Source organism: Pungitius pungitius, chromosome 10, assembly GCF_949316345.1.
Source record: "Pungitius pungitius chromosome 10, fPunPun2.1, whole genome shotgun sequence".
In the NCBI taxonomy this organism is placed as follows: domain Eukaryota; kingdom Metazoa; phylum Chordata; class Actinopteri; order Perciformes; family Gasterosteidae; genus Pungitius; species Pungitius pungitius.
In genome coordinates, this window is record NC_084909.1 from 18,126,582 (window position 1) to 18,134,550 (window position 7,969).

The window sequence follows — 7,969 nt, forward strand, 5'->3', positions numbered from 1 at the left end:
ACCTTTTAGTAGATTTGGAAAACATATTTGACACCCATTAAAATAACGAATGATTTTTTTCCCCTCCCCAGAGGAAAGCAGAGGTGTGTTTGGACAGGATGGGGGACGGAGGGGGGACGGGGTGGGGGGGGGAGGGGGGGGTTAACGCGGCGTGACTTCACCTCAGACCAGCATCCAGAGTCCTCGGGCCCTCCAGCGGTCCTTGGTAGAATAAAAGCACAGAGCAAACTGGCCATTCATTCAAAAACATGATGTTAGCATTTGACCACGTTAGGAAGCAACAAACTGGACAACCTCAAACAAACAATACGTCTTTTCACGTGAATAAACATCCGCGTCTCTATTTCTGATTGATGTAACATTATTATAAATCAGCATGTAGTCGGCACAAACAAGAAGACTGTTTGTTTGCCTACCAGCTAAAGCACATATGTATATATGACATGTATGTCAAACTCGCGGCCCGTGGGCCAAATCCGGCCCGCCAGGGCGTGCAGAACAGCCTGAAGGGTCGACCGGAGATCGTTGGAATGTATGAGTAGAAGAAACGTGCTGAGAAAGGTGTGTATGGTGTAGCTAACGTATACCACTAACACAAGCACAGGCTTTTATTATCTGCTGAAGTTATATCAAATCTTCCCTGGTTCTCCAATAAAGAGAAACAGAAATCTCTTCTGAAAGTGTTCACAAACAGAACCCACATTCATAAATCAATATCGGAAAATATAAACCTGGTATTACCAGACGACTTTCATTATATCAATAAGACGCTATGGCATTTGAAAAGTATAAACCTGGTTATTATCATTGAAGAGCTAAATGTATGCAGAAAAAAAATAGTCATGTTTCTGCTGGTAATTGTTATACCAAAACCTCCAAGTTGTATCAACAGTTTCAGTGTGGCATCTTTAAAATGAACCTGCCTAAATAGACACCTGATTAACAGGATCATTAACCAGAACCAGTTACACTTCATGGACTAAATATACACCTGTTTTTACACTGCAGAGCTTGTATGTGTAGTGCGGGGGAGTTTGGGGGGTGGGGGGGGGGGGGGGGTGGGGGGCTGGTTCTGTGTAAATGTCTCTAAATAATTTCTTGGCAAAGAAAGAAACCAAACTCAATGGAACTTCTGCTTTCATGATTTTTGTGCTATTCAGGTATCCAGTGGATATTTTCCATTTTAAGTGCATACATAAGAGAGTATGTACATGTGTCCGTTCTTTTGAGAGTCGATTTTGTCACGAATGTATTTTTCACAATGTTCAGGTTAGCTTCGACTTCAATGCGTTATGACAAGAAAAGCTCACAGTCTTGAATTTGTAAAAGTATCAAAGAACAAAAGAAAGAACAAGTAGGCCTCTCTCATTTCTTCTCTCCCGAAAAAGCAGAAACACATGTCAGTCGCTTGTGTGTTCTTCTCGAGGTAAAATATTTTTCCTAGCAAAAGCACCAGAGTGACAACTCCATCACTGAAAGTAGTTTGTCCTCCGCAGTTCAGTGAAAATATTATGAGAAGCCGAAGAAGCGGGCCTGAGGAGGAGGGGGCTGGGGATGAGTGACGGACAGCTTTGACACACCAGAGTACTTAGACAATTACTAACAGTTTCTGCCAGTCACCACATCTGACACAACACAAACACGGCGAGGATAATTTTACACTACACTGGCGGGCCACGGGTCACTTTAAAGGAACACGGGGGGGAAGCCCGTTTCGGCTTGCATTTCAAGGCCAATCATCTAAATTGGCCCCACAACAGAACCCGGCTGCCAGGGACCGGTCCTGCCTCCCTCGTGTCTACCGTGCAGCTCCCACAACACACGATGAAACCATGAAAGCAGCAGATCTTTGAAGTGCAGCTGTCACTCAAAAGGTTTCCCAGAGTTGGAACTGCGAGGGTGAAATGGTGTACAGGTGTGGGAGCCGACGCAGTTGGACCCCACTAGTTTAAATTGATGCGTCGGGGGGGTGAGAACAAGCCTCATAGGTGGTGGGGGGGGGGCAATGCCTGTGTGACCTCCGTGTTGCAGCTCTGAATATATTCCTTCCAGCTTCTACTTAAAACTCATCAAAAAGACATTTTGGGGGCAAAAAAAAAACATTTTCTTTCTCCAACAGTTTAATGAAATAATTGATACTGCTCAAACATCTTTACTGTCAAAACAAGCCAAAAGCCATCGAATGGTTGGCTTTACACGGTGAAAACTGCACTGCCGCCTAATACGTTTTTGTGCCCCCAGAAGTAAAGTGAGTCACTGTGACTGTCCCCCATTGGTCAATAGCGCTGTAGCCATCTTGGATTTCTTTTTTTCGGACCGATCAACACATGTTTGGAGTGGCGATGGTGGCGCCTCATTGCTCCCCAGGCAAAATGTAAGCCGTGGGTTCAAATATAATGTGAGTCGCTTTGGATGAAAGCGTCAGCTGAATGACATGGAATGGAATGGAATGGGATGGGATGGAATGGGATGGAATGGAATGGGATGGAATGGGATGGAATGGGATGGAATGGGATGGGATGGAATGGGATGGAATGGGATGGAATGGGATGCGGAGGAATTGAGGAGAAATGCTGCATACAGATCTGGTAGTGGCAGCAACCTTTCAATCACAGTTTTTGGTTAAGCTTAAAGGAGAATCCTTCTTTCCAACTCTGATTAATTTGATATTTCACATCCACCAATGAATACAATATGTCACGAAAACAACGCACTTCAAAGAATGTTTGCTTTCCACTGCTCCTCTCATTCAGCCTGCATCAAACAGCCAATTGACAGACATCCTTGTCATTTCATCATTGGCAATTCACCAGTGTCCACTTGCTGCTGGGAAATAAATGTCTTCTATTCTCAAACAACGGCTTTGATAACAGACAGTCAGTCTTTAGAAAAGTAGCCTTTGAATTAGTTTGTACAACAGAAAGAATATTACCTCTGTGGGGCACTGGGTGCCAACTAGATACTCACATGATGTAACCATCGTCATGTGATCGCTGTGAAAACCCCCTGACGGTGTGTGTTTGGATGGATGCACCGTTTGGATGCGTTGCATTCAGTTCAATGTGACTGCAGAAATGGCCAGATGTTTTTGGGGTGTTTCAACTTTAGCAAAAGAATGTGTGTGTATAAATTGCCAGCTTTTTGCTCATTGCATGTACCATCAGTCCCAACTGAAGGACTTGCAAAAGGCAACTGTCCATTTTCCATCTTTGGCTGAGCTGCAAAACAGACAAAACAGTTCTGGCAAGACCTTCGTCGGTCGTTACCAAGCTGGACCGTTTTTACCCATTTGAATTTTTCACTATTCAATTTGTTATAGTATTTTTAATTTCATAGCATAAGGGCCACCATTTAGTCTCATAGACCATTGTGAGCAGTTGCCGAATGGGAGTTTAGTGTTTGTACAGTGTAATACACTAGCATTTGAAAGGGTCCTTATTTATATGATGAAAATTCTTTGCCAAAGGTTCCTGTGGGCGTATTGTGTCCTTTGACCCTCGCAGGACAACCCTTTGACGGTGTCTTTTCTTTTTGTAAAGCTTTCTGGTGTGGAGTCATGTTGGCTAAATGAAAGAGACCCAAATTGTAACTATTTCCCTCACTGGCTGAAGTAGACTCTGTTTGCCTTGTAACAAAGAGAACTACATACACTTACACTTTTTAAAGCTTGAAGGTTTTCTATTCATGTATAAAATGGCGTTAGTGTTCTGATAAAGAAAAAATGTGCCTTTGTGACGGACTGTTTTTAGGTAGGGGGTGGTCATTGTGACATCACTCATTGGTTATTTACGTTTGACGTAAATATTAACGTTACAAAGCTTCGGCAATTTTTGCTGTTTTGCAATTGATGAACATAAATGACCGGTTTGAAACTGTTGAGGATGAACATGGTGATTTATTGAAGAGGACATGAAATTGACACCATAGGCGCACTTTTATAAAGTTTACTGAGGAAATCGATCAAATGAGAAGTAGATCATTTTTTCATAGACCTCAATACAAACATACTGATATTCAGAGAAGGCTCTCTGGTTCTTTCTTTTGATTAAGGCTGATTTTTCAATTACATATATAACAATTCTTTTACATGTTTGTTAGATTACAGTGGTTCCGAAGACCAAGGGACCCCTTTTTCCACAATGCATGTCTGCAACCAAACGTCACCCTTTGTGTAACATCCAGGGATCTAAATTTAGAAACAGCTTGGTTTCGGCTGCTCGTATGGGCTAATTGTTTCCCAGATGTGAACATCCGCAGCCATCCAATCACTCTCCATTCCGAAGCCCGCAACGGTGGTCCAGGTTAATCTGAACTGAGCGTGGATTTCAAGAAAAATCAAAAACATCCTGATGGGCTGACAGTCCCGGTTAGCTGTGTGATTTCGGAGCGAATATGCCACCTCCAATGGGCCTGGACCTCCTACTGATGAGTGCTCAATGGAAATTTGCTTGAAAGACACTCCTTGGAGATGTTAGACACACACACACACACACAAACGCGTACATGTTTGCACACGCCAACAATCAGAGCGAGAGAGAGTCCAAACTCATAACTGTCAACGACGGACAGGTGGATGCTGAGACTTTTTTGAAGTGACGGAACGGACCGGGCTTCCGCTGCAGACCCCTTCTGATGGTTTTTGCATTTTCTTCTGTTTCGGATGAGACTTATTGCGATGTTGCAGTTGTTTTACACCACGGTAAACTGTCTGGGTTATTCAACTGGGGAAAATGAACAGGTCCAACGGTTGGAATAATGAGCAAGGCGGTGTTTTGTTCCAGGGAGTACACCTGAAAGAAAGGAAGGCACGACGCAATCACCCCCCCTCGACGCACACCAACACATGAAAGTCATTTAGCTGCACTTAGCTGTCGAAAAAAAAAAAAACAATTAGGGCAAAGCGTAGTGACGGCTTCTGTTACACGTCTTCTGCATCCTCCTCCTCCTCCTCCTCCTCCTCCTCACCCTCCAACGAGTATCCACAAACGCTAGGTACACTTCATGAATATCACATGACGCCGGATCATTACCATAACGACGCTATCAAAGATATTAGGAGCCTTCAACGCTGTTTTCTCTTACACGGGGATCTCGCTCAGATCTCTTGTCAAGAAGGTGGGTACCATCCAGCGTCATCTTAGCATATAGCATGAACAGCCCCCTCCAACCCTCCGCTAATGAGTGTGTGTGCATGTCTGAGTGTACAATATGTAAATCCCCGCATTGAGTGATGGAGAGATGGGGGGTGGGGGGAGGGGGGGGGGGTCGGCCCTGTCTGTGGGCGCAGCGAGCAAGTGTGTCATAAATCCTAATAAAAGAGGCAGCATTGTCTCCACGGCTGTGTTGTCTGATTTATCTTGAAGTCTTATGCTTATTTTTGTTCTCCTGTTTTGTGCAGCGACGAAATGAAGCCCCTCTTTTCCTCTTTTTTTTTTGGTATTTATTTAGGGACAAATGATGCTATTCCAGCTGTTTGGGAGCAATAAACAACGAGGTACAACGCGGCTCACGTGTGAAGTGCGCTTGGAGGACATTTAGATCCCTCACGAGAAGCGGCTGGTGCGACGGACGTGGAACACGAGGCGGAGTAATTAGCACATTCTCACCTAATGGTCCCATCTCTCTCTCTCTCTCTCTCTCTCTCCACTGGGAGAAATGGCGTCCTCTGAAGCGGTCGAGGCCGCTTCCTGCTCCCGTCCTTCCGTCTCAGCGGCTCACAAACAGACCAGTAATGATTTTTTTTTTCTTGAGCGGGGGAACGGGCTTCAGCCAAAGAACAAAGTGCACAAAAAAAAACAACCTTTGTGCCGGTCGGACTCGGTTTTGCACAAACTGAGGCAGGCATTCACATTGTCACCGGATGACAGGCGTCTTGCAACAAATCCAACCAAACTAGCCCAACTTCATCCCACCCGGTCGTCTTGTTACTCTGTGAACCCTTCCCAGAGATAAACAGATTTGTTGTTTTGTTTTTAAATGCAACAAATGCTGTCAGTTGTCACGGCGCCTTTTATAAAAAAAAAAAGATACGCACACAAACAGAGTAACACACATGCACACTGTACTCCGGCCAGCCAACAATCACCTTCCTCCTATCTAGCTGGCAGTAAATTGGACCTATCTCCCTATTCCTTATTTTCATACGCTGATGGCCACATTACCGGTGAAGTGAAGCGCGGCCGCTCGTTTGAAAGTGACGGGACGCAGCAGTTGGAGCTCTGAGCTCTCACTCAGCTGTGGCTGGAATCCGTCTTTACTGCTCCACGTCTAACCTGGGCACGCTGGTAATGGGCTGTTGTTGCTAGCAGGCAGTTAACACATCTACAACTCTCCCGGAATCTGTCTGTGTGTGTGTGTGTGTGTGTGTGTGTGTCTTTGTGTGGGTCTTGTTTGCATATGAGTTACAACTGTTTTGGGGCCTTTTCAGCCGTTGCGAAATGCCCGGCTATTTGTAAGCAAACCTCCATCAACAAATAATGGAGCCATTAGATTGTGCCAAGTTTTTCTTCAACTACGGATGGCAGCATTTAAAAAGCAAGAAAGACACAGTTGTTACTGACAAATGATGTAGCGCATGGACTCTTAAGTGCTATGCACAAAGTTGCTCATTATTTACTCTGAACTCTCCTTCTTATCAAACTGTCAGACTCTGTGGTTGTTATAAAATGTGATTACCTCCCCCTCTGCCTCCTCGCCCAACCCCCGTATCCCCACATTCTCCCTGCCCCGCTCTCCTCCGTGATTACCACACCGCCCGGAGCTAGCGAATTTCAATTGGGGGGCCACCTATTATTCCCCCCCCCCCCCCCCCTCCACCATGTGATAGTAATTATTTACAAATTTGCCAGTGTTCATGTGAAATACCGGATGTTCTATTAGACGTTTGCATGTGTAAGGGTGGAGGGGGGGGGGGGTCCTGATTCTGACGATGCTATTAGCACAATCGGATTAAAGCACGAGCACAGGTAGTCGAGGAGTCTGTGGGCTGGAGGAGCCCCCGAGACCGTGTTAACCCAATCAAATTAATATTACGGATTGTCACGAGCGCCTTTGTTTCCCGTCCGGCAGGAGGCTCGCGCTCTCTGGGGTGAATGCGATTAGTCACAAAAAAAAGACAACGGGTGAAGAGAGAGAGCATGAGAGCGTGGCTTTTGGCGCGCCGCTGTATTCAATAACCACGGAGCACGGACCGGGTTCTCGGCCATTATATTTCTTAATTTGCCGAATCTCTCGCAAATGACTCAGGCCGGCCTTGTTCGGGCGGAAGAGCAGATTATAGAGGGAGGGTGTAATTGCAGTAGACACCGGAGGGGGGTGGGGGGGGGGGGGCCTCGCTGGGGGGGGAAGTGGTCAGGCTGATTGCACAGGAAGTAGTATTATTGGCTGTGCATGAAAGTCCAACTGCGCATCTCCAGGTGAAATAACGTGGTAAAACGTGCGGTTATGTTGAAGCCCTCATTGAGCCTTTGTGATTTTGATCAGTGCACCGTTGGAATCGGATGATGATGATGATGATGATGATGATGATGATGATGCAGCCCACGCTGCCACCGAGGCACAAAGCGCTTGAGCTCATGGCCTGAAGCGCGCCTCAAGGAGCCTACAAACACGCCGCCAAAGCCGGCGCCGTCTCCCTCTCGGAAAAAAACACACAGGGCACCGAAAAAGAAAAAAAAACCCTGCAGAGACAACGTTTGGTTACGAGAAGACTTTGTTCCTGATCTCATACGGCACCACGGCATATTTTATTAAAGAGATTGCATTCTTAGTTCGTCCTACGTTCAACATCTACGATAGAGCGCCGTCGCGATGACAGGATTCTATTTAGTTATTGATTTTTTGCCAAATGTCAGGAAGGCGGTTCATGTCTAATATGAGCCTCTCAGATTGGACAACAACAACAACAAGAAGACAAGCTGCTGACATTCATTCAATTTTCTAAAATGAACAGTGAATATTATATATTATG